Source organism: Felis catus, chromosome D4, assembly GCF_018350175.1.
Source record: "Felis catus isolate Fca126 chromosome D4, F.catus_Fca126_mat1.0, whole genome shotgun sequence".
Taxonomy (NCBI): domain Eukaryota; kingdom Metazoa; phylum Chordata; class Mammalia; order Carnivora; family Felidae; genus Felis; species Felis catus.
This window is the reverse complement of record NC_058380.1, coordinates 7,124,909-7,152,097: the sequence shown is the minus strand read 5'-3', so window position 1 is coordinate 7,152,097 and position 27,189 is coordinate 7,124,909. Positions and strand designations below refer to the sequence as shown.

The 27,189-nt window shown below is 39.3% G+C and overlaps 1 long non-coding RNA gene and 1 pseudogene across 1 annotated transcript in view; one reads left to right on the top strand and one right to left on the bottom strand.

The window, feature by feature from the left end:
- The window catches only part of LOC123381534, a 56,301-nt gene that overhangs the window by 18,011 nt on the left and 11,101 nt on the right, over positions 1–27,189 (bottom strand). Inside the window, exon 2 of the long non-coding RNA XR_006588635.1 lies at positions 22,330–22,374. This is a non-coding gene — a long non-coding RNA (uncharacterized LOC123381534). The remainder of the gene's footprint in view (positions 1–22,329; positions 22,375–27,189) is intronic.
- LOC101089723 lies at positions 12,744–14,146 on the top strand (annotated as a pseudogene).

Genomic DNA, 27,189 nt, shown 5'->3' with positions numbered 1-27,189 from the left:
TCGAGCGTCCAGTCCTCCAACTCTCATGAGACATTTTCAAGTCCCTGTTACCCAAGACAGTGAAGCTCTTACTACCGCCTGCTTCCAGACCAAGCAAGCCTGTAACGCCAGCCCCACTCACCACTTACATTGTTTGTTCGTTTCTGAGACACAGGGATAATCATCTTGTGTTTTCAGTCCATTTCTATTTTACGATGAACCGTATAAAATTTCTAAAATTTGATGATTTTAATCTACAAGAACTGCAATCTCAGGAGGTTCCATTTAATGTTTTTTAATTTCTTTTTTTTTTTTTTTTTTTTTTTACATTTTATTTGTTGTGTCTGCATCTTGGAGCAGAGAAGGTAACAGAATATAAATTTACTTTTCCAAGCTGACCAGAAGTCTCTTCTCTCCTGTAAAAGGAAATTCCCATTCATGATTTTGAAGTTGACTATCAGAAAAAGAAACAATGGGGGTGGTGCCTGGGTGGCTCAGTTGGTTAAGCCTCCAACTCTTGATTTCGGCTCAGGTCGTGATCTCATGGTTTGTGAGTTCAAGCCCTCCATCAGGCTCTGCACTGACAGTGCAAAGTCTCCTTGGGAATCTCTCTCTCTCTTTCTCTCTGCCCCTACCCTGCTAACACACTCTCTGTCTCTCTCAAAATAAATAAACAAACTTATTTTAAGAAAGAAAGAAAGAAAGAAAGAAAGAAAGAAAGAAAGAAAGAAAGAAAGAACGAACGAACGAGCAGGGATCTTAAGGTCAGAGCAAGGAATCAAAAAAAAAGTGTCACCCAACTAAGGAGACTAAAATTGGGGGGATCAATGATGGAGAAGAAAATTACTAGGGCTGAAAAGGGAGATAAGATGGGATTAAAGGAATCAAGAGGACGCCATTAGAGAAAACACTTGTGAAACATGCTTCCAGAGACCAGTTCAGAAAGTGACAGTGAGGTCCAACAATAATATACTTACATGTCAAGCGACCGCAAAGAAAGCAGATTTGACCTAAACTCTGGGTTGCCCTGGCAACTCTGTTAGGAAACTCCTTGTTTTTCCCAAGGAAAAGAAAATAGCTTAGCTGGGCTGGGTTCAAAGAGCTAGGCTCCGAGAAGACAAGACTATGTTATTCCAACTGAGACACTACAATACTGGCATGTGCACCCCAGTCTGGGACCTGGTTGCAGAGTGGTTTGATCCCAAGATTTTCCGCAGTAGAAACAAGGAGACGTGACTCCCAACAGCAGTGTGAGGTACCAGTGAATGGCCACAGAGGAGGAGCCCTGGGGAAGATTAAGGGACACGACTACTGCCAAAGGCAGGGAACTCTCTTGATCCGGTGCTTGACCACCGGAGTGATGAGCAGAAGTGGTGGGAGCTGATTGTCTGAGATGCAGTCTTGGGTTTTTCTCGTTCAGCTCAGAATCCCCTTCCCCCAGTCAGTATCTCAAACATACAAAGGCTTTTCTGCAAAATTATATGCACTACTTAATTCCCAAGGGCATTATATTTTTTAAAAAATTTTTAATGTTTATTTATTTATTTTGAGAGAGAGAGAGAGAGAATGAGAGAGAGAGAGAGTAAGTTGGGGAGGGGCAGAGAGAGAGGGAGAGAGAAATCCCAAGCAGGCTCCACACTGTCAGAGCTCACAAACTGTGAGATCATGACCTGAGCTGAAACTGAGACGCTTAACCGACTGAGCCACCCAGAGACCCCACCAAGAGGATTATATTTATTATGCTTCACACACACAATAATAAAGACATCCCAGCAGCGTTCCCCCATCAGAAGCTATACATAATCACATACTAAGTTTTCCCCTAACCTTTCTGTCTGTGTTAGCATCATGATCTTAATTGTCTTCCAGTTTACACACTTCTCTTGAATGCATACGAATGATCAGCTCTTGGCTCTGGTCTGTCTGTCATATTAGAATCATTAAGCCAGACTCCTATTCATTCTATGTGTGGCAGTCTCTCCTTTCCAGCAACTTCACGTTCACCTGGATGAAGCAGAACATCTGGTTGCTGGACACGACTTCACAAGTGTGGCATTCCCATGACGTTGTGTGTTATCATGAGGACAGCAAACCATTGTCTCCCTAGAAGTCCACCTTCCTCTCCCCTCAGAGGAACACAGATGAAGAGCCAAAGCCCCCGGCATATATGCAACCAGGGACATCTGCGTTCCCTGCAGGTATACCCTTTCATGCTAGTCCCAGCTTTCCTGAACCTTAGGATTGTAAATCGTTTTCAGACTTGATTACAAAATGGCTTTAAAGATTTTGTGCTTGAATAAATTATCTGAAAAGAAGTGAGTAAAAGCCTACTTGGGAGCTCAGTTTTTAGCTCCTTCTTCTGTGGGGTGCCAAAACATCTTACAAGAAACATGAAGTTTAAAAAAAATTAGACAAGACTACTATTTTTTATCATATGGAAATTGTCCCATTGCATTGGAATTATATCTCATATATTTTATCTCATGCATGCTAGTTGGTTGTATTTTGTCATTTTATTTGTTATGCACCGACCCTGGGGAACATCAGAAAAGAGAGATTCAAGCACAGCATTACTGTATAGTGTAGCATGGGAGAAAGGGCACAGGATTAGTATCTTGGCCTCTCTGGACCTCAGTTCACACATCTCTTTAATCGAGAACACAGTATTTAACTCACAAGGGCTATTTTAAAAAAAGCGTATGGAATTTTTGCAAGCTGGACAATACTAGAGCATTTTTATCACTGTTTTAATGATATAAGAATCATAGAGTGATGGAGCATTAAGGGAGCTTGGAAGTTAACCAGTCTGGATTTAAGAAATTAAGAAACTGAGCACCAGAAGGATTAAATGACCTAAACTTGGTTATACACCATGGGGGGAAACTTCAACTCTAGATGCAGGTAACTGAGTCCCACTACAGATCCTCTCTCAACAACAGGGCCATGCGGATAAAGAGAGAAAGAGAGAGAGGAGCCAGACGCCATCTGAGGAACCAGTGGAGAGCACTGGGGACAGCAATGAGCTCGAAACACATGTGCCCCATCCAGGGAGGAGAGCTATTATTTGTCTCCAGGTAATCTTCACCTATATCAGTGGATAGAGGCCCTGGATTGCCAGATCCTCTCATTTTTTTCAAGAGAGACCAGAAATCTAGATCTTTGGATACGTGAAGCCACCCAATTTTTAAATCTGCAAGCAGCAAAATAAAAAATAAAAAAAAGTACAACTACATCAAACTAAAATGCTTCTGCACAGCAACAGAAACAGTCAACAAAGTGGAAATTTTAAAAAAAATTTAAAGCTATTTCAATTATTTTTTATTTTTATTTTTTAAACAAAAATTATTGTCAAGTTAGCTAACATACAGTGTATACCGTGTGCTTTTGGCTTCAGGAGTAGATTCCCATGATTCATCACTCATCTACAATGGTAAAATAATGTTGTATCGGCCAAACAAAACACCTGAGGGTAAAAATTAGCCCATGGTTCACCAGTGTGTGACCTCTGATCTACAGGGAAATGTCCAAGTTATTTCTCGTGGTATCAAAGGCCCTCCAAGATCCATCCCCTGCTGCCTTCTCCAGCTCCGTCTCCCACCTGTCCTTGCCTTGGACTCAGGGTCCAGCCGCACTGAACAGCACGTGATTCAACAAACACACCTACTGATGCTCGCAAACGTGCCCACTGATGGTCACTCTGCTGCCCCTGCCCCTTGCCCCCTGTCCCTTAAGCCTGCAATGAGCCTCTCTCCACTAATTCGCATGTTTCTTTTATGATGGCTCGGCTCTTATTCCCACAAGGAAACTGTCCCTGAGCAGTCTCCCCTCAACACCACCATCAGCCAACATGCTCATCCATTATGTTCTTGCAATAACTTGCACATGTGATTGTATTGACCTCAGAGCACTAAATGCTCGTTTTATGTCCATTGTCCCAGCCAGAATCTCGATGTATGTGGAACTGAAATTAGACTCTTCTTTCTTACTCAGGTGTGACCACTGATCTCCCTTCTGGAAACTTACTCTGCTTCTACAGTGGTCTTTGACTCTAAGTACTACTGATCTATTGGAGGAGATGCTGAAATTTTCTCAACAATGGGTTACTTCATGGAGGACACCTTCCTCAGGGACTCAGGTGACTCTACCTCTTTGGATGGGAGGTTGCGGAATGAAGTTAATCTTTTGAATCTCCTCAGCACCTGAGGCAAGCCCATCCAACATCTAGGTCCTTTTTTGTCTCCCTTTTGCATTGTTTTTTACTGTTTGTTTCTTTCCTATTCATGCTCCAAAGGAGCTGAGCTTTCCCTGACTGGTGCTTGTCACTAAAGCCAGCTCCTTAGAAAGTTCACATGACTCAGCCCCACCTGGAATCTTGTACAGACCTGCAATTTTTCACCGTAACAAAGTGGGCTAAATGGAGGTGGAGTGTGGAGGGTAAATTCGGCTCTACCTGAATTGTATGGACTGATACCAGATAACTGAGTGACCAAAAGAAAATCACGGTGTTTAAGTGAAGAGTAGATGAATGTCAGAGAGACCAAAGCACAGATGAGCGTTGCACTACATCTCTTAATTCCCAGCCCAAGACATCTTCCACAGCTCTCAGCCACCCCAATCTGAGTGGCTACTTGAGTCTACGCCATCAGAATCTTGATGTTTAAACAGAATAAATTCTCATTGGGGGTGTTTATCACAATAAAGCCCTGAAGTACAGTTATAAAGATTTCACTTTAACTTGGCAGAACCGTGGACAGCGCCCAAGTTTGTGCCATAAATTCTTCCCCTATGAAGCAGGAAGAAATCTTGCCAACAACACATTAAAGCTCTCCAATTTTACAGATGAGAAAACCAAGTACCCAAAAGGTTATATATATGACTTGTCTAATGTTACGCAGAGATGAAGGTCAAATTCAAGACTCAGAATCTATTCCAGGTCTCTTTGCCCTATACTCTGCTATTTCCCAACACATTATGACAACATGGGGGAAATGGCAAAAGAACAAATCCAGGGGAATTTAGGGGACACCTGTTATTTCTCATTTTTCAGCATGCATGTCTTCTCACTTCTGTCTTGGGGAACTAGAACTTCACTGCAAGGAATGTATCCTGCTTTCCTCTGGTCAGTGGGTGTTATGTCAGACTGAGCCAATTTAGGTTCTCATTCCCATGATTTCAATATGAATAGGATTACTCAAAAAAAGAACATATAGTTGAAAGTGATACATCTCCTTGCTGGCATCCTGAGATGGGTCTTCCATATTTGAAGAAACTTCATCTCATATAACCTGGAATCATGCAAATATAAAGATATATATTTTAATTCTCCTAAATATTTGCTATAGCCCTTCCTTATTCTTATATCATTCATCCTTCTAAAACTATCAAGAATTAAGAAGCATTTAGTGTTTTCACACTTCATTAGGTAATTTATACTTTTTTTCCAGACTGCAGGACAGATAGTGCAAAGTAGAATTTAGCTCTAAGATAATAATCAGTATCTCATTCTAAAATAGAAATATAAAAAAAGTCTACTCATGGTGACCCTTAAACCTGCCTTTAGGACATAATCTAAAGTTATTATTCTTTCACATGGGTGAGTCCATAAATTGCTGAGTTTGGATTGATTTATATTTCATTCACAGCTTGTATGAGATTGCCTTCCATCTAACACTCTTTGGTTACCCTGAGTTCATTTAAAATGTGTCACCACACTCCTTGGAGACAACGAAGTAGCATGATCCACAATTTATGGATGGAGGGATAATAGAGTTTACACAGGTGTACATAACCTCAGAGAACAGGGTGGGGGTGAAAGGACAAAGGAAAAAGGAAAAATGAGGCATCTTGTGCAGTAAAAAGAGCCTGAGTTGAAAGTCAAACAGCCGTGTGATACTGGGGTTCTAGCTCTAGCTCTGTCACTAACCAAGTTATCTTGAATCGATCATAGCATTTCTCTAGATGGATGAAGTTGCCTCTAACATTTCTTCCGAAACAACATCATAGGATCTCTCCAGTCATTTATGCAAATAATTTTTTAAAACACTCTATTCTTAATATCACCATGAAGTGATCAATAATGGGATAGTCAACGATGATGTGTTGTTCTTTCTAGATCCTGAAAATATATGTTTACATAAATTGATTGCACCCTCTGACAGGAGGAAAGCAGATATTTAGAAAGTTTAGAAGGACCTCATTCACCTTTGACACTTTCTGGGGCCTTGGTTCAAGTGGATTTGGGCACAAATATCTCTGGGCTGTGTAATTACATAAGGGCTTTAAACTGAAGAAACACCTAGTATGATGCTAGATTGAAAATCCAAGATCTGGGTTCTGGTCCTGCCCACAGCTCCTTCTGTGTATATGACTTTGGCGTACTCATTAGGACCCTGGCAGAACACAAGGCCACAAAGGTCCAGGGATGCCATGGGAGGACTGAACCCCCAAGCAGCAGGTGATCCAAAATGCACCTGAACACATCAGAAACCATCAGGAAACCGAGCTCAACCAGTACTCACTCATCTTTCACCTGGTCTCTGCTCCCACCAGCATGCTGGCTTTGTTCTCTCTTATTTCACACTGGCTTTCTCTACTTGCTAAGAAACACAGTCTCCCACAGCTCTAGACTCAGGTTTGTTTATTCACTCAATCAGCTATTGCGTTAGAGACTGACTGTATGCCATGCACCATTCTGGCACTAGGAGCACAGTGGTGACAAGGAAAATGTCTGCCCTCAGGGATCTTCTATTCTAGTGGAACGGAGAAAGTTGCGCACTAAACAAATGTACAAGTAATATACCAGGTAGTGGTAACTGCTGTGGAAAAAAAATAACCAGCAAAAGGGGCAGGGGAGTGCCAGGTGGTGGCGCATGTTATTTTATAAATGTGGCCGGGGAAAGTCTTCTTGTGTTTGGTATTGTTTGAACAAATAAAGGAGTTAGGGAGAAAGTAATAAGAATATTTGGTGGGTGGGCAAACACGAAGGCTCTGAAGTGAGAACATGCTCTTGACATGTTTGAGGATACACAAGAGGGCTAGCGTGGCAGCATAGACACAGGGGAAAGGAAAGAGCTGAGAGACAAGATCAGAAAGGTAGCAATGGCCAGACCATACAGATCCAAGGTAACTGTAAGGATTTGGGCTGTTACTCTGGAAAGGAAAGTCATTGGAAAATAATGAGCTCAGAAAAATGACAGGATCTGATTCATGTTTTAGTAGAACCACTCTGGCTGTATGTAGAGATTAAGGGGTAGGAGGGCAAGATGGAGGAGATGAAACTATTTCAACAACACAGGTGAGAGAATATGCGGCTGGGTAAGAAATCATGTGGTAGAGTTGGTGAGAAGTAGCCATACTGAATATATTTTGAAGGCAGTCAGCATTATGTGCTGAGATATTGGATTTGGAGGTAAAATTTTAAAAAAAAGGGAGAGAATCAAAGATAGCCCAAGGCAGAGAATAAAAGAAATCTGAAGACTGAGCCCTGGAGCTCTCCAGCCTTTAAAGACCGGGAGCTGGGAACAAACCTGCATAGAAGACTGGGAAGGGATAGCCAGCAAGGTAGGAGGAGAAGCAAGAGAGGGGTGTCCAGAGCCACCTGGAGATAATGGAGGAGGGAAAAGTGATCAGGATGCTACATGCTGCTGAGCGATGGAGAAAAATGAGTCCTGAGAACTGGCCAATGGATACAACCACAGAAGGTTCACAGATGACCTTGACAAGAGCTGTTTTTAGTAGAATGGTAGAGACAAATGCTCTAAAACCTTGTGCCACTGAAGAGGTGCTGAAGTCTCGGTTCTTGTTTTTAAAATCCCAGAGATAAGCCCTGCTTCACTTGTTTGGGTAAAGCACCCATCTTAAGGTGAATGAACTACGACCTTGGGGAAGGATAATTTCATGGATCAGTGGTGGACCAGTCAAAAGTGGATCTCAGGCTGCCGTGTGAGAACACGGGCACTCTGAGATATATGTGTGGATGGAGAAAGGAGAAAGGAGTCAGGAAGGGGGAGGAGAAGGAGGAGATCACCATGGATCTCCCAGACACTGGGTCTGTAACTTAATCTTCAATTATACAGTAGCATTGAAGTCCCAGTGTCACAGAACTGGTGTTAAAATCAGATCAAACAAGAGACTGTGGTGAGGGAACTCTGCACATATACCGCAACTTCTTTGCAAACTTGATGGATGACTGTTGCGTTGCCGAAGTGTGAGCACACACTCGTATGGCACTCCCTGGCCACACTAGCCCCGTGAAGAACCTGCAGCCATATATATTTAAAACAAGTGTATCTGGATGTTCTGACTAGAGCAACACCATTCTTTTTCCCAGTTTTAAATACTGAGAGCTCTTAGGAACACATTCTCTTAATATCTCTCAGAACAGAAAGTAGGAGAAAACATACCAAGAGGAGCTTAAATTAGAAGTAGCATAAGAAAAATAAGAAATCATTAGCAAGGCAGGAAAGGAAAGAGGCAAATAAAGAAGGTTGCTTCCCCGCCCCCCCCCCCCCACATATCTGCATGCAGTGGGGATTTGTCCTTTTTCTTTCTTTCTAGTTCTGACAAGGCATTTCAGATCTGAAGTGTTTTAAAAATGAGAGATCTTGAAGAGCCTGAGCCCCAAATGAGCCTAATTACCCCGTGGTTCTATGTTAGGTCCTTAAGGAGGCTTGTTAATTCTTTGATATGAAATGAGCCCTATTTGACGAAAGATTTGAGGAAGTTTTGTGCCTATCCTCAGGGAATAAAGAATTTTTAAGAAGTGCTAAGACTTGTCAGACTTCCTCTCTGGGAATTGTAAATGTCCTAACTTCTTTTACCAAACCAGGAATTTTCTCACAAGGCTCAGGACATGAACATGTGACTCTTTTTCTGCGATATCCTCATCTTCTAAAATGAACCACAAAAATCAAGATAAAAGACACTGAAGTTCTGAGACCTCAGAAATTAGTTCAGCGAGCATCTTATTGCATTTCACCTTCTTGTGTGTTTCTTTATAATCATGTTGACTTATTAGTCCAGAGAAATGGATAAATTTCCATGTTTCTCTTTTTAACATAAAACATCTATAGTTCTTACATAGGGAATACATTTTCCACTTGTGACACTTAAAGAACTAATCTCGGGGCACCTGGGTGACTCAGTCCGTTAAACGTCTGACTTCGGCTCAGGTCATGATGTCACAGTTCGTGAGTTCAAGTCCCACATCGGCTCTCTGCTATCAGCACTGAGCCCACTTTGGATCCTCTGTACCCCACTCCTCTGCCCCTCCCCTGGTCATGCACACACTCTCTGTCTCAAAAATAAATAACATTAAAAAAAAGAGGGGCGCCTGAGTGATGCAGTCGGTTAGGCGTCCGACTTCAGCCAGGTCACGATCTCGCAGTCTGTGAGCTCGAGCCCCGCGTCAGGCTCTGGGCTGATGGCTCAGAGCCTGGAGCCTGTTTCCAATTCTGTGTCGCCCTCTCTCTCTGCCCTTCCCCCGTTCATGCTCTGTCTCTCTCTGTCCCAAAATAAATAAAAAACGTTGAAAAAAAATTAAAAAAAAAAAAGAACTGATCCCACAGAGACTTTAAGACAGAGTAGAAAGAAGAATTAAAATTGTTAAAATGTCTCATTCTACCCATAGTTATCTACACATTGAATGCAATTCCTATCAAGATTCCAATGGCATTTTTTTTACAAAAGTAGAAAAAAATGATCCTAAAATTCATGTGAAATCACAAAAGACTCGGAATAATCAAAGGAATCCTGAGGAGAACAAAGTTGGAGGCATCACTATATATTACATATTATATATTACATATTATATATTATATTACAAAACCATAGTAATCAAAACAGTATGGTCCTGGCAGAACGTGCACACACACACACACACACACACACACACACACACACATAGATCAACAGAACAGAATTGAGAGCAGAGAAGTAAACCCACATGTATGCAGCCATCTAATACTTGACAAAATAGCCAAGAATATTAAATGTAGAAAAGACAATTTCTTCAATAAATGGTAGTGGGAAAACCAGATATTTACATGCAAAAGAATGGAAGTGGAGCCCTATCTTATGCCACCCACAGAAATTAACTTGAAGTATATTAAAGACTTAAATGTAAGACCTGAAACTGTAAAACCCTATGAGAAAACATAGGAGGAAAACTCCTTGACACTGGTCTTGGCAATGATTGTATGGATCTGACACCAAAAGCAGAGTTACAAAAGCAAAAATAAACAAGTGGGACTACAAAAAACCAAAAGAAACAACCAACAAAATGAAAAGGCAGCCTATAGAACAGGTGAAAATATTTACAAATCACATATCTGATAAGAGGTTGACACCCAAAATCATTTAAGTAGGTCTTCTCCAACCCATCTGATCTCTACAGGAGTTTTCCTGGGAGTTGTGGGTCCCCTCCTGCAGCTCACCATGTGGGCCTTGTTGGCACCACATGTCCTACCCTGTGTTCTCCTGTGGACCCCCGCCCTCCAACATGCCCTTGGCCAGAGTCCATCCAAAGTGGTGCCACAGCCTAGCAATATGCAGGCAGCCCCAATAGGGGCTGGCATCACTCCAAAGTGATTCCTGCCCCAGGGTGAGAAGAAGATCACCACACACATCACTCCAACTATAACCCCAGCAAACAGGCTGACGGCATACACCTGGTCTGACTGAAGGCCCCACCCACCAACGAAAGCTTCTTAGGGGACAAAACAGTAGAGCACACAGAACACACACATGCAATATTTCTGAAGTGCCAGGGTCTGGTGAACAGGGGACACTACACTCCAGGATTTCTTCTTCCTAAAGCCATGACTTTCTTTTTTTCTTTTCTTTTTTTTTTCATTTTTCCCCACCCCATCCCCAGTGGCCATGACTTTCAGAGCAGGAGACATACCTGACTTTCCTAACACATAGAAACAGAGTTAACAAAAGAAGGAGACAGAGGAATGTGTCCTAAATGAAAGAACAAGACAAATCACAGCAAGAAACCTAAACTAAACAGAGATAAGTAACATGACTGATAGAGAATTTAAAGTAAAGGTCATAAATACAGTTACTGGACTTGAGAAAAGAGTGGAGGATATTAGTGAGACCCTGAACAAAGAGATAGAAAACATAAAACAGAACCAATCAGAGATGAAAAACGCAATGACCAAAATTAAAAACACAGTAGAGGGAATAAATAGTAGACTAGAGGAAGGAGAAGAACGGATCAGCAACCTGGAGGACAGAGAAATGGAAAGCAATCAGGCTGAACAGGAGAGAAAAAAAGAATAATAAAAAATGAAAATACATTAAGGGAACTCAGGGACACTATAAAACATAATAACATTCACATTACAGGGATCCCAGTAGGAGAAGAGAGTGAAAGGCATAAAATGTATTTGAATAAAGAATAGTTGTGGGGCGCCTGGGTGGCGCAGTTGGTTAAGCGTCCGACTTCAGCCGGGTCACGATCTCGCGATCTGGGAGTTCGAGCCCCGCGTCAGGCTCTGGGCTGATGGCTCAGAGCCTGGAGCCTGTTTCCGATTCTGTGTCTCCCTCTCTCTCTGCCCCTCCCCCGTTCATGCTCTGTCTCTCTCTGTCCCAAAAATAAATAAACGTTGAAAAAAAAAAAAAAAGAATAGTTGAAAACTTGCCAAGTCTGGAGAAGGAAACAGATATCTGGATCCAGGAGGCACAGAGATCCCCCCAACAAAGTAAACCCAAGGAGGTCCACACATAGTCATTAAAATTGCAAAAAGTAGTAATAAAGAGAGAATTTGTAAAGCAGCAAGAGAAAAGAAAACATTTATATAGAAGGGAAACCCCATAAGGCTATCAGTTGATTTGTCAGCAGAAACTTTGCAGGCCAGAAGGGATTGCCATGATATAGTAAAAGTGCTAAAAGAAAAAAACACCCTGTACCCAAGAATACTCTATCCAGCAAGGCTATCATTTAGAATAGAAGAGAAAGAGTTTTCTAGATAAACAAAAGTTAAATGAATTCATAACCACTAGACCAGCCCTACCAGAAATGTTAAAGAGGTCTCTATGAGTGAAAATGAAAGACCATAAACAGGAATAAAAAAAAAATTATGGAGTACAAAATCAATAAAATTAAATATATCTATTAAAATCAGCCACAGAATAAATCCGTGACCCATGGATCCACGAAATAAAGGGATGTAAAGTATGACACCATCTACCTAAAGTTTCAGGATGGGGTGGGGGGAGTAAAAATTTAGTGCTTTTAGAACGGGCTTAAACTTAAGTGACCATCAACTTAATATAGACTGCTATATGCATAAATCTAATGGCACCCACAAATCAAAAACTGGGAGCAGATATGCAAAAAATAGAGAAAGGAATCCAAATATATCACTAAAGAATGCCAGCAAACCACAAGAGAAGAGGAGGAGGAACAGAGAAGAACTACAGAAACATCTCAACAAATTTAAAAAGATTGAAATTATATCATGCATCTTTTCCAGCCACAATGTTATGAAACTAGAAATCAACAACAAGAAAAAGTGTGGAAAGAGCACAAATACATAGAAATTAAATAACACGCCATTAAGCAATGAATGGGGTCAACTCAAAAAATACATGGAGGCAGGGCGGCGGTGGCGGCCGGCCAGAGCGCATGAGCGAGTGGCTCCTTCCGCTCTCCCGCGGGTCTCCGCCTTCTGCGGAGCCTCCGCCTCCTCCTCTGTTGCGCTTCCGGCTTCCTCCTCCTCAGGCTACTCTCAGCGCATGCGCCCATCGGCTCCGTTATGGTGACCCGCAGCCCCAGCGTCTGGTTAGTGATGATGAACCAGGTTATGACCTAGATTTATTTTGTATACCTCATCATTACGCTGAGGATTTGGAAAAGGCGTTTATTCCTCGTGGACTAATTATGGACAGGACCTAGCGTCTTGCCCGAGACGTGTTGAAGATGGGTGGCCATCACATGGTAGCCCTCTGTGTGCTCAAGGGGGGCTATAAATTCTTCGCGGACCTCCTGGATTACATCAAAGCACTGAACAGAAATAGTGATGGATCCATTCCCATGACTGTAGATTTCATCAGACTGAAGAGCTACTGTAATGACCAGTCAACAGGGAACATAAAAGAAACTGGTGGAGATGATCTCTCCACTTTAACTGGAAAGAATGTCTTGATTGTTGAGGATATAATTGACACTGGCAAAACAATGCAAACCTTGCTCTCCATGGTCAAGCAGCATAATCCAAAGATGGTCAAGGTTGCAAGGCTGCTGGTGAAGAGGACCCCTCGAAGTGTTGGCTATAAACCAGACTTGGTCGGATTTGAAATCCCAGACAAGTTTGTCGTAGGATATGCCCTTGACTACAATGAATACTTCAGTGACTTGAATCATGTTTGCGTCATTAGTGAAACCGGAAAAGTAAAATACAAAGCCTAAGATGAGATTTCAAGTTGAGTTTGGAAGCGCCTGGAGTCCCCTTGGAATCACCAGTCCCGTGTTCTAGTTCTGTGGCCAGCTGTCTAGTAGAGCTTAGTGCCTGTATCTCCTAAGAAGTTTATCTGTTTTGTATTTTAGAAATGTCAGTTGTTGAATTCCTGAAGTCTTTATTTGCACTATGAGCATACAGACTATCAGTTCCCTTTGGGTGGATTGTTGTTTGACTTGTGAATGAAAAATCTCTTACACCACACCACTATTGAATGAAAATAATGAAATTGTATCTGTAAGAAACATTTGAAAAGAAGATATATTAGTTTTTAATTGGTATTTTAATTTTTATATATTCAGGAAAGAACAGAAGTGATTGAATATTGACAATTATACTACTGTGTATTTAGAAGAGGAAGAAACAGTTTTCATATCAGTGACAGCATCTAAGGTATTGTGTTGGATAAGCCATATGTCCTGGAATTATTTTACTGTTCCAGTAGTATCAACTGTATTTTCTCACTTGTTCAGATGATTTCCAGTGAATTTTTGTCAACAGTTCCTTTTAAATACAAATCAGCAAATTCCAAAAAACTTTACCACATTTTGAATTCTTCAGTGTAAAAATACTTACCATAAAGGCTGTCTCTTTAAAAAAAAAATACATGGAGACAAATGAAAGTGAAAACACAACAGTCCAAAAATCTTTGGGATGCAGCAAAAGCTGTATAGCAATACAGGCCTACCTGAAGAAGAAAGAAAAATCTCAAATAAACAACCTGACTTTACATCTAAAGGAGCTAGAAAAAGAAGAACAAACAAAACCTAAACCAGTAGAAGGAAATAATAAAGACTAGAGAAAAATAAATGAAAAAAAAAAAACTCATACAACTCAACAGCAAAAAAACAAAACAAAATAAAACAAAAACACACACACACAAAGAATCCAAATGATCCATTTACAATGGGCAAAGACCCTGAATAGACATTTTTCCAAAGAAGATACTCAAATGGCCAACAGGTGCATGAAAAACTCAATATCATGAATCATCAGGGAAATAAAAACCACAATGATATATAACCTCACACCTGTTTGAATGATTATTATCTAAAAGACAAGAGTTGACAAATGTTGGTGAGGATGTGGAGAAAAGAGAACCCTGTGCACTGTTAGTGAAAATGTAATTTGTGGGGCACTGGGGTGGCTCAGTCGGTTGAATGTCCAACTCTTGATTTCAGCTCAGGTCATAATCTCAGTTTGTGAGATTGAGCCTCCACGTTGGGCTCTGTGCTGACAGCAAGGAGCCTGCTTGGGATTCTCTCTCTCCCTCTCTCTCTCTCTCTCTGCCCCTCCCCAGCTTGTGTGTGCATGTGATCTCTCTCTCTCTCTCAAAATAAATGGATGAACTTAAAAAGAAAGAAAGAAAATGTAATTTGGCACAGCCCTACTCTGGACAACAGTAGAGAGGTTCTTTAAAAAATTAAAACTAGAACCACCCTATAACCCAGCAATTCCTCTTCTGGGTAATATCTGAAGAAGAAGAAATCACTATCTGAAAGAGATAATGGAACCCCCATGTTCCTTGCAGCATTGTTCACAATAGCCCAGACATGGAAAAAATCTAAGTTTCTACTGACAGATGAACAAATAAAGAAAAAGTGAAGGAAATTCTGCCATTTGTAACAACATGGATGAACCTTGAGGGCATTATGCTAAGTAAAATAAGTCAGACAGAGAAAAGCAAATACTGCATGACCTCATTTATATGTGGAATCTAAAAGAAAACAAAACTGAACTCATAGAAACAGCAGATGCACATAGGTGGTTGCTGGGAGGATGGGGGAAGTAGGTGAAGGTGGTCAAAGGGTACAGACTTCCAGTTTTAAGATAAACATGTTCTGGGGATGTAATGTACACCATGGGGACTACAGTTACCAATATGATATCATGTATTTGAAAGTTGCTCGGAGAGTAGATCTTAAAAGCTCTCACCAGACACAAACAAATCAGAACTATGTAAGGTAATGGATGTGTTAACTAATCTTATTGTGGTAATCATTTTGCATTACATACATATGTGAAATCATCACGTTATACACCTTAAAGTTACACAGTGTGATATGTTAACTACATCTCAGTAAAGCCAGAGGGAAAAAGACAGTAAAAAGTTTGCAAATTGGCATCGAAATTAGTACAAGTAATTTTATCTTTTCATTTATGGAATAGATTCCTTACACTTTGAAATGCCTCTCTCCTCTTCCCCCACCCCTTACTCAAATCTTAACAGAGAGTGTCAGTCCTAGGAGTTATTAGTGTTTGAATTCTTTGTCGCTCCTCCTTCCGGGCCCCTCCCTCTGGGAGGTTATCCATTCCTGACTCACTGATTCAGGTTTGGTCGTATGACTTAACTTGGCCATTGAAATATCAGAGAAAGTAATGCGTCCACCTTCGGGTAGGGCTCTAAGAACCATCACGCAGCCTCCACCTTCTCTTCTCCTGACAAGATCAGATATGACACAATCGGAACTACTTTGTCAGCATGGGTCCTAAAGTTAATAAGTCGGAGCCAAGCTGAACCTGCCCATGACAAACACATAGCGTGAGCAAGAAATCAATGTTCATTGGTATAAAGCTCTGAGTTTCCGGAGATCATTTGTTATTGCAGCATAACTCAAACTGACAGAAAGTGCTAAATTATTTGATATATTATGTTTATATACTATAAATATTATGAGGTGCCTGGGTGGCTCAGTTGGTTAAGCGTCCAACTCTTGCTTTCAGCTCAGGTTGTGAGATAGACTCCCGAGATGGGCATGGAGCCTGCTTACGCTTCTCTCTCTCCCTCTCTTCTGCCTACGTGTGTGCGCGCTCTCTCTCTCTCACATAAATAAATTAATTAAAATAAATTTTAAATATTAAAACATTATAATAATTATTTTTAAATTGCATAATAAGATCTCTAAATTTTCTGGGCTCTTAATTTTCTGGTAGAGTTCAAAAGAATGGAAATGACAACAGAGTATTCCAAGTGAGTCAGAAAATTCATGTCACAAACCAATAATTCCCAGATTACTTTTGTCTATGAACCACACCATCAGACTGCATTTATTGTAGATCAGTCAAAGGACTCCGTAGAGCTAGAGGGGCTCTGTTATTTTATAAAAGGAACACTCAGAGAATACTTATTATTAGACTAGTCTACTCAAAGTGTGGGCTGTAAACTTTTTTTCATCGGTCTTTAGTGAGACAAGCCCAGAAATTAGGAGTAAGTGCTTAGAAGCTCTTACAGCAATTTGACATTGCCAGGACATCCAAGCTCGGGACTGATCGAATTGTCTTGTTAAACAAGGTAACAGAAGAGTGTATGTGCGTGCTGCCAGACTAGTGTGGTGAGTCACATGTGGCATACTAGGATTGGTCCGCCACATGTCAGAGATGAGTAATACATACATACACACACACACACACACACATACATACACACATACATACATACATACACACATACATACATATAATCCTGGTCCTTCACCACAGATAGTTTGAAAAACACAGCCCTAGAACCTGCTTGGAAATCATCACTTAAAGCAATGGGACCCCCTGGGGATACCAGTGTGGCTCAGTTGGTTACGCATCTGACTCTTGATTTCGGCTCAAGTCATGATCTCATGATTCGTGGGATCGAGCCCCATGTTGGGCTCTGGGCAGACAGCATGGAGCCCCTCTCCTCTCTCTCTGCCCCTCCCCCGTTCATGTGTGCACACATGTGTGCTCTCTCTCCTCTCTCTCTCTCTCTCTCTCTCTCTCAAAACTAAATAAATAAGCATTTAAAGTGATGGGACACCTAACACAGGACCTGAGAAGCACAGGAACATAATACGTAAAATTGAACAGTTTTCTTGGGAAAATGCACCTTCACACTAATAGTCTTCTTGACATTTTCAATCTCACTGCAGATTTACAAAGGTAGACGGAAGTAATGATCTTTCCTTAATTACCCACTGTCTGTGCAGCACTGTGTATACAGTTCTCAGGTTACCAAATGTGGGTCATCAAAAACACAAGAGAAGAGAAATCTTCCCTTAGGGGCAATTTTACTCATGGGAGGCCCGGGGGGGTGGGTGGGGGAGGAGGGGAAATCTTTCTCGGCCTTTAGAGGTTGACTTGATCTAAGAAGTAGCTCAACTGTATACAAATATGACCTATGGGTCTCTAAAACAGAAATTAAGGTGACAGAGTAAGGAGGGGAAGGAGAGAAAAATGTTAACTATGCTCAACTTTCCTTTGAGATGCTCTGATCTTTCTTTACTTCCCTTCTACCTCTACATGCCTTCTTAGCCAACCTTCTTTACTTCTATGCTCCTCTCGACTCCCAAAATAAACTACTCATCAAAATTACTTCATTCCCTCCCTTTCATTATAGGTAATCTCAGGTATGAAGGAAATAAACTGATCGGATTACTTTATACTCAAGTGTGGATGACTAATGACCTCTTAATCCTCCTGGAGACATCTGTTGTTTTTAGAGAATATACATATTTTAACTCATCAACTTCAGAGGGGGAAGCAGAAGAAAACGAAAATAAAATGTTTGGAAAAATAGGTGAAATTATACTAGGTCAAGGAGGCAAGATGACTTCTGAGTCACCTTCTTCCAATCACTTCCGGATTTTCACCCCTTTTGCTATTTCTTACATAAAATTTTCAAGTTTTTTTCAGTGACTCTCAACACTAAGAAGAATAGGGGTAGTCATTGGTAGAAAGGAATCCTTTGTACATGAGGTGTAGGTCAGGGAGAGTCTGCATGAATGAGAACTGAGGGAGATAATACACCAATGCTTAGAAGAGAAAACATTTGAGACACCATAGAAAGCTGAAGGACACGTTGCAGATGATCTAACTCAGTGTATCTCCAAGTGTGGGACACAAAATGCCTTCAGGTGCTGCCTACTGGCTTGCAAATCATTAAATGAAATGGAATCACATAGGGAAGAAATCGGTCATTTTTCAATTACTTTTCAGGTTTTTATTTTATCAAAGATAACAACTCAGCTGAGGTAGCCCTTAACAGCCCTCTAACTATTGGTTATTTTAATCAAGAGAAGAGGCCTAGGGCTCAGAGTCTCCAATAGGCAATGGTCTCCTTGTAGCATTTAATAACATTGTTTTGTTTTCACTATTTTTTCGTTTTTTACCAAGATCTTGGACAGCAGTATTGATTTTCAATTTGTAATCATAATATTAAGTTTCTTTTAAAATATATTCATTTAGAAAAAAGAAAATGAGTTCAAAGAACACCTTAGGTAAATAGTGTAAGTGGTACTTCGATGTGGAAAAGAATTATGGAAGTGGTATGCATAATCCTGAAGCTGGGAGAACACTAATCTAATTTGATGAACTTCACATTTGAATTTAAAACCAATGAGAAAGGAATGCCTCGGAGGCTCAGTCAGTTAAGCGTCCAACTTCAGCTCAAGTCATGATCTCATGGTTTGTGAGTTCACGCCCCACATCAAGCTCTGTGAGCCTTCCTGGGATTCTCTCTCTCCCTCTCTCTGCCCTTCTCCCACTTGGCACTCTCTCTCTCTCAAAATAAATAAACCTTAAAAAATAAATAAATAACAATTTTAAAAATGAAATAAAATGGATGAGAGAGATATGCATGTATGTGGGGTTAACATACATGGTGTTAAGATAAAACATAAACCTGTCACTTGTAGGTAGTATAGGTAGTTAACTCCTCTGAACAGACAGACACATTTGCAGAAACTGTAAAAGGATGTGGCCATCAGATTAGAGCTCACAAGCTTCAGTGACACATCTCTTAGGAACCTCTGTTTCTACCTGCATATTCAACCTACAGCGTTACCAGAATCAGGGCATTTTTCCACCACTTCCTCCTATAAGACAATCCTTGGGGATTTCCCACCATTTACAGATCTTTCATGCATTTTTTGGTTTGTGACCAGAAAGAGGATAATCCTATAAGACGAATACAGAAAATTTACATATAGCATTGTATACATTTATAGAATAAATAATGGTAATAAATGGCAATTCAGCATGATCTGGATTAATTCAGATGTTGCCAGGAACTATGGACATACAGTATGCATTTACTCTGAGTCAGCATGTGAGAACTGTAACCATTAATATAAAATAGCTTTGGTTGAGCTCAACAAATGTTTATTAAACGCCAATAATGTTTAATAAACACCAGGAATTATGCTACGTGTTAAGGAATCATGATCAAAAAGATTCAGGCCCTGCCTTTAAGGCATCCACAGTTGTATAGATTAAGAATGAGCCACAGTATATTTATGAATTTTGTCATAATTTATACAAACAGTTTTACTTTGAATTACTTTATTTAATACTTATAGAAACATTTTGATGAAAGATTTTATTGTCATCTCCATTTTATAGACAAGGAAACTTATGCTTAATCAAGTTGAATTGCCCAAGATCATTATTTGCAGTATTAGTAAGCAACAGAGAAAAGCTTTCAACGTAGGAATCCTGCCTGCATATCAGTACTCTTCTGGCAATATCAGCCACCCAAAATTATTCTTCTCAGATTTCTGCTTCTGGCTGTAATGAGTAACATGTGCTCCTGCTGAGAACAACTTGAAAAGCCAGAAAAAATACAAAGACGAAATCTATTTGAAGGCATTAAATCTATTTGACATCATTAGAAAATTGCCTTAACAGCTAGGATTTGAGTACAAGATGACAGAGGTGAGGGAATCTGAAAAATGAAGCCTACCCAACAGAAAAACAATGCAGAAAATCAATGAACCCAAAAGCTTGTTCTATGGCGGGGCAGGAGGGGGGGGATGTGATGCTAAAATTCACAAGTTCCTACCCAAAGTGATGAAGAAAAATATGAAGAGAAGATACAGGTCACCAATATCAGGACTGAAAGAGAAGACATCATTCTAGACCTGAAATACACTAAGGATAGAAGGGTATATTGCTAACAACTTTATGCCAATAAATTTTGACTACTTAGATGAGATGGACACATTCATAGAAAGATACAGATTATCAAAAACTGACACAACAAAAAATAGAAAACTTGAACAGCCTAGTATCAACTAAAGAAACTTAACTCACTGTTAACAACTTCCAAAAGAAACTCCAGGCCCAGAACACTTCACTGGTGAATTCCATCCAACATCTAAGGAAGAAATAACACCAAACCTACACATACTTTTTCAGAAAATAGACAAAGAAGAAACACCAAATCATTTTAGAAGGCCAGTTTTCTGATTCCAAAACCTGACAAATACATTAAAACCAAATAGAATTATAAAATACTCTCCCTCATAGCACAGATGTAAAGTTTAACAAAACATTAGCAAATTTAATCCAATAATTTATATCTAATATATTGGATAATATATACCCTATATTGACAATGGATCATGATCGATGATCTTGGGGATGCAGGTTGGTGTATCATTTAAGTCCCATTCAGAGTCCAGAGTACTCAAGACCCAATCAGTAGAGAGAAATCACATAGTAACTAAAAGGGAGAAAGTTTGATAGAAAGAGCTACTGATTTCAACAAAGGAGTAACTACAGAGACATAAAGACAATGCTACAGAACGCATTAACCCTGAGGAAAAGTACCCAAGGAAAAACAAGCTTAGAAGAGAGCCTTCATCCCAAGGCTGGGATGCAGACCTAACTGGAAAAGATGTGATTACAGGCTACGGGATGATGAAAAGGTTCTCTGGGTGGCCCAAGTAGTAACTGGTCCACAGGCATCAGACAAGCAAGGAACGCGCTCCCAAGGTCCGGGTGGGCCAGAGCTGGTGTGTGGGCATGAAGTGTTTGCACTGGGCCACAGTAGGGGCTGAGACGAGAACAAATTAATTCTTTGAAAGTCTAAGTGAAACAAAGACATTTCCAGACCAAAAAAAAAAAGGTAATTCATTGCCATAGACCAACCTTTTAAGAACTATTAAAGGGAATTCTTCAGGAAAAAGAAAAATGATCCCAAACAGACATACAGAATTTAGGAAGGGATTAAGAGCACCAGAAAAGGGAAACATGTAAGTAAACCTAAATGAATGTTGACTGTATGAAAAAAACACTAACATTATCACTACTAATTCTGTCTTGTATTTGTATCAAGTTAAAATGCGTAACAACATAAACATCAAAGGTAGAGGTTATATGTCCCAAGTTCCTGCCGTTATGTGAAAGCATCGATTTATATTAGGTACTAGCAATTCAAAAACAAATGTAGCAATAATTTCCAGAAATAAAGAAAGTATAAAGAACAAGTTGACTGGAATGATAAAAAAAAAAATTTAAGCCAAAAAGTAACAAAGTAAGTAGTAAAATAAAAGCAAGTAATAAAAGAAGAAAAAGGAGCATAAAACAGGTATGACAAATAGTAAGTTGATAGAATTCAAAATATATCAGCAACTGAATGAAGCAGAAATAAACTACTCAATGTAAGAACCAAGATTTTCAGAGTGAAAATGACATCAAAGCCAACTGTTTCCTACTTTCAAAAAGACACTTTAAACAATAAGGACACAGAAGTTTTCAACATATGGAAAATTATATATCATGAAGACACTAATTAAAACAAAGGTAGTATAACTACCCATATATTAGAAAAGAAGACTTTTATACAGAAAGCATTACTAAAGATAAAGAGTGATATTTCATAAAATAAAAGTGTCCCCTTCACCTTTCTGTAAGAGTCTGTAAGGCTGAGTATATTTAATGATTCTATAACCTGCATCCTCTAATAATTTCTCAATCTCTGCAAACTCCTTTTAACAATGCTAAACTTGTCAACTCTCCAGAATGATTCCTAAATCTGTGCAGCCAGTTTTCTGTGAGCTGCTTTAAAATCATGTCTTACATAAAGTTGACTTCTAACAGATTGAACAAATCTGAATATAAATAAGAAACTCACCAATATCAGATGACAGGCGGACACACCACTGTCTCTCACTGGAAGCTGTGGAAAGTAAATTGTAGACTCATGTCACTGAGAAGAAGTTCCACCAGCACCTCACCCAGCTTCCCAGGAATCAGCCTAAAGCCAAACTGTACACAGGCTCACAGTAGTCCCTCAACAGTGCTTATCTGCTCAGTGACCGTGGATCTATCAGATACCACAAAACCCAGGAAATACCTCAATATTCCACGTGGAGCTCAACTAGCAATGGGCAGTCTGGATTGGTCACTTATAGCAGTTATGGCAGGGGATGATTTGTAAATGAGATGTGCTTCTCTCAAAAAAAAATATTATAGTAAAGTATATATCATGAAAACACGAATTAAAATAAAGGTGGCATGACTATACTAGTATTAGAAAAAAAGAAGACGTTTAGATAATAAGCATTACTATGGATTAAGAATGGTTTTTCATAAAAATAAAAGTGTCAGTACAACACAAAATTATCTATTCTAAAATTGTATGCATCTAATAACACAGTTCAGAAATACATAGAGCAAAACCTGACAGCACTACAAGAAGAAATAGACAAATCCACAGTTACAATAGATTTTAACTTCATCTCTTAGTAACTTAAAGAGTAAACAAGACCTTTTGGGATGAGCACTGGGTGTTGTATGGAAACCAATTTGACAATAAACTTCATATATTGAAAAAAAATTAAAAAATAAAAAAATAAAAAAAAGAATAAACAAGAAAAAAATCTGTAAGTATATAGAAGATCTAGATAACCTGATTAAGAAACTTCCTATAGTTAACATATACAAAACACAGAACCAAACAATGGCAGAATACTTATTATTTTCAAGGCATAGGGAACACTTATCAAAATTGACTATATGGTAAGCCATAAAATATGCATTAACAATTTTCAAATATTAAAATAATTCAGAACGTTTTATGAATTCTGTGGAATTCAGCTAGAAAATAAACAAAAGGTTATCTAGTGAATTCTTCCAAACATTTAAAAGGAAAAAAGAACAAATATTATACAAATTCTTCCAGAGAAAGAAAACCAATGCAAATTTTTAACTAAGTCCTAAAGCCTGCAAAATCTTTATACCCTGATCTGACAAGGGCATTGTAGGACAATAAAGTAATATGCTAGTATATGGCTCATGAACCTAGAAGCAAAATTCATTTTTAAAGTTAACAAATTTAATCCAGAAAAAAAACATAAGAAGTATAATACATCATGACCAAGTTGGACTTATTCCAGGATTACAAGTGTTTAACATTCAATTATAATTACCATACTTCACCACATTGACAGAAAAAGAGGGAAAATCATATAATTATCACTATAGATGCAAAAAAAGCACAGTTGATATAATTCAGCACCCATTTATTTCTTATTTTTATTTTTTTAACATTTATTTATTTTTGAGACAGAGAGAGACAGAGTATGAACAGAGCAGGGTCCAAAAGAGAGGGAGACACAGAATCTGAAACAGGCTCCAGGCTCTGAGCTGTCAGCACAGAGCCTGATGCGGGGCTCAAACTCACGGACAGCAAGATCATGACCTGAGCCGAAGTCGGACGCCCAACCGACTGAGCCACCCAGGCGCCCCTCAGCACCCATTTATTAAGAAAACTCTTAACTAACTAGAAGGAGCTCTCATAATCTGATAAGGAGGAGTTTACATCTTATTTAAGGTAAAATATTTAAAGCTTTCCTACTAAGACTGGGAAGAAGACATGAATGTCTATGGTCACCACATCTACTCAATGTTTTAACCAGACAAGAAAAGAAATGGAACAGAAGGGATTTTAAAAAGGCCTAAAATTGTCATTATTTACAAATAACATATTTGTGTATCTAGAAAATCAAAAATAATATACACTTAGTAGAATGAATAAATGAATTTAGCAAGATTGCTGGAAAGAAGATTAATACAGCAAAAATCAATTGTGCTTTCTAGATATCATTAACAACCAATTAGAAAATTTAAAAAATTAAAGACATCATTTACAATATGAAAAACCTAGTAAAAGATGTACAAGACTTCTACACAGAAAACTCCACTAACTTTTAAAAACTAAGGAAGACCCAAATAAATTAAGGAACATACCAAGGTCATGTAATTAAAGACTGAAAATCCATAAACTTGGTATATTTTAATGATGCCAAATCTCCCTAAAATTGATCTACAAAAAAAATCCCGGAAAGTTTTTCTGTGCATATTCACAAGCTATCTAAACTTTATATGAAAATCCAAAGGATCATTAATAGGTAGAATCCTCTTTCGTTTCTTAAAGAGAAATAGTAAGAAAGAGAAGTAGAGTATATCAAATATCCAAGCTGATGATAAAGCTACAATAATTTGGACAGAGTGGGGATTGGTGGAAAGATAGACAAATAGATACATGGAACAAAATAGAGAGTCCAGGGGTTCCTAGGTGGCTCAGTCAGTTAAGCGTCCGACTTTGGCTCAGGTCATGATCTCACGGTTCATGAATTCAAGCCCCACATTGGGCTCTGTGCTGACAGCTCAGAGCCTGGAGCCTGCTTCAGATTCTGTGTCTCCCTTTCTCTCTGCCCCTCCCTGGCTCACCCTCTGTTGCTCTCTCTCTCTCCCAAAAATAAACATTAAAAAAAATAAAAAAATAAAAACGAGAGAGTCCAGAAACAGATCCTCAACATACACAGATACAAAAGTGACATTGACATGCCATGGACAAAGGATGATGTTTTCAATAAATGCTGCTGGATTAACTGGATATCCATATACAGAAAAATGGATCTTGACCTCTGCCCCACACCATTCAAAGTAATGAATTCCAGGTAGATTTTAGATCAAACAAGAGAAGACAATAAAGCTTTAAAAATAGAACATATAATATCTTCATGCTATTGGGGTGCACAAGGATTTCTTAAACAAAATACATATTCACCAAATTTCACAATTTTGTTCAACTAGATTATGTTAACATTTTAAAATTCAGGAAAGCAGACGAAATCATTAAGAGAGTAAAAAGGCAAGCCATGGTCAGAAAAGAGGCTTGATACACATCCATCCAGCAAACGGCTCATATCAACAAAAGAATACATTGGACCACCTGGAGGAAGAGTGAATGAAGACTTGAACAGACACTTCAAGAAAGAGGAGATATCCAAATGCCCACTAATGATATGAAAAGGTGATGATTCTCATTAGCCATTGGAGAAATGGACACCAAAGCCACAATTACATGCTCACCAGAATGGCCAAAATTAACATTTTTAAAAATCTAACAATACTGTCATAGATCAGTTTCCCAGGGAAACATATTCTGGCACTTTCAAATTTGTATGCAAATTTGTATGCAAAATTACTAGGGAATGCTCTTGAAAATATCTATAAATTGTGAGGGAAGTAGGATTGGGCAGAGGGGAGAATCCTGCAGTACGATGGCCCTTGGAAATTGCCTCTACCCCATCACCATCACCACAGCACCATCACAAACACCACAGATCATTGTACGTGCCACTCCCGGCGGAAGGTGCGTGACCTTGGATGTGGAAACACTCTTTGCCTAAGGGAAATTCACAGATGCACCACCACCATCACCAACAGTTAAGCAAATGAGCACTTTGGTCCCAAAGAAAGGTCTAGGTGGAATACCACAGAATTCCCTATAAACATCAAGTATTGGTAAAGATAGAGAACAACTCATCTCTCACACAGTGCGGATGAGAGTATAGTCTGGTACAGACACATTGGAAACCACCTGGAAATATCTAAGAAAGCTGAACATGCATACTCTATGACCAAACACATACATATTGTACCAAAAGACAGGTACCACAATGTGCCAAGCAGCATTATTTATAATGGTCAAAAACTGGAAACAACCCAAATGCCTGTCCACAATATAATGGGTAAATCATTGTGGCACAGTCATACAAAGAACACTATTGCTGTCCAAAACAGCACGGATGAATTTCACAAATGTAATGTGGATTGAAAGAAGCCAGACCCAATAAAGTGTGAGGTGTGATTTTATAATTGCAAAGTTCAAAGATAGAAAATATGTTAATAGTAGGTAGGATAATAGGTATGTAGAGAGGCATTCTCGTGATATGCCCAGCACAGAGGAAGTCGGACCCAATACAAGTCGATGTCTCCAACTCCAGGTCCTGAAAGATACCAGTAATGTGTATGTGGCATTTCCCCCAGCCAGGATAAAATTTTTACATTCCATCTTCCCTAGGCTTCCCTTTATATTTAAAAAAAATTTTTTTTTAATGTTTTATTTATTTTTGAGACAGAGAGAGACAGAGCATGAGCAGGGGAGGGGCAGAGAGAGAGGGGGACACAGAATCCAAAGCAGGCTCCAGGCTCCGAGCTGTCAGCACAGAGCCCGACACGGGGCTTGAACCCACAAACCACGATATCATGACCTGAGCCGAAGTTGGACGCTCAACCGACTGAGCCACCCAGGTGCCCTGGCTTCCCTTTATATTTAACCAGAGGAAGGAAGAAATAATAGAAAAGGGAAAAGAGGAAGACACTAGAGTTTTTACTTTTTCATATGTATTGTTTCTTTACTTCGTCCAATAAAACTGTAAATATCACTGACGTCATTTTACACCTTAAAAATTATTTTTAAACTGTAAGAGAAATAAAAAAGAAATGTAAATATAGACATTCCCTATATGAATTTATAATTGTATATAAGCATTAGTGGATTAGGAAGTGGGAGGCTGACGTACACGTAAACACCAAAATGATAATATCAGAAAGCATGTGATATTGCACTCAAAATGATCCATAGGCAGAGATGGAGACAGGACATTGTAAGATGCAGTTTTTTGAAGGGGCTGAGCTTAAG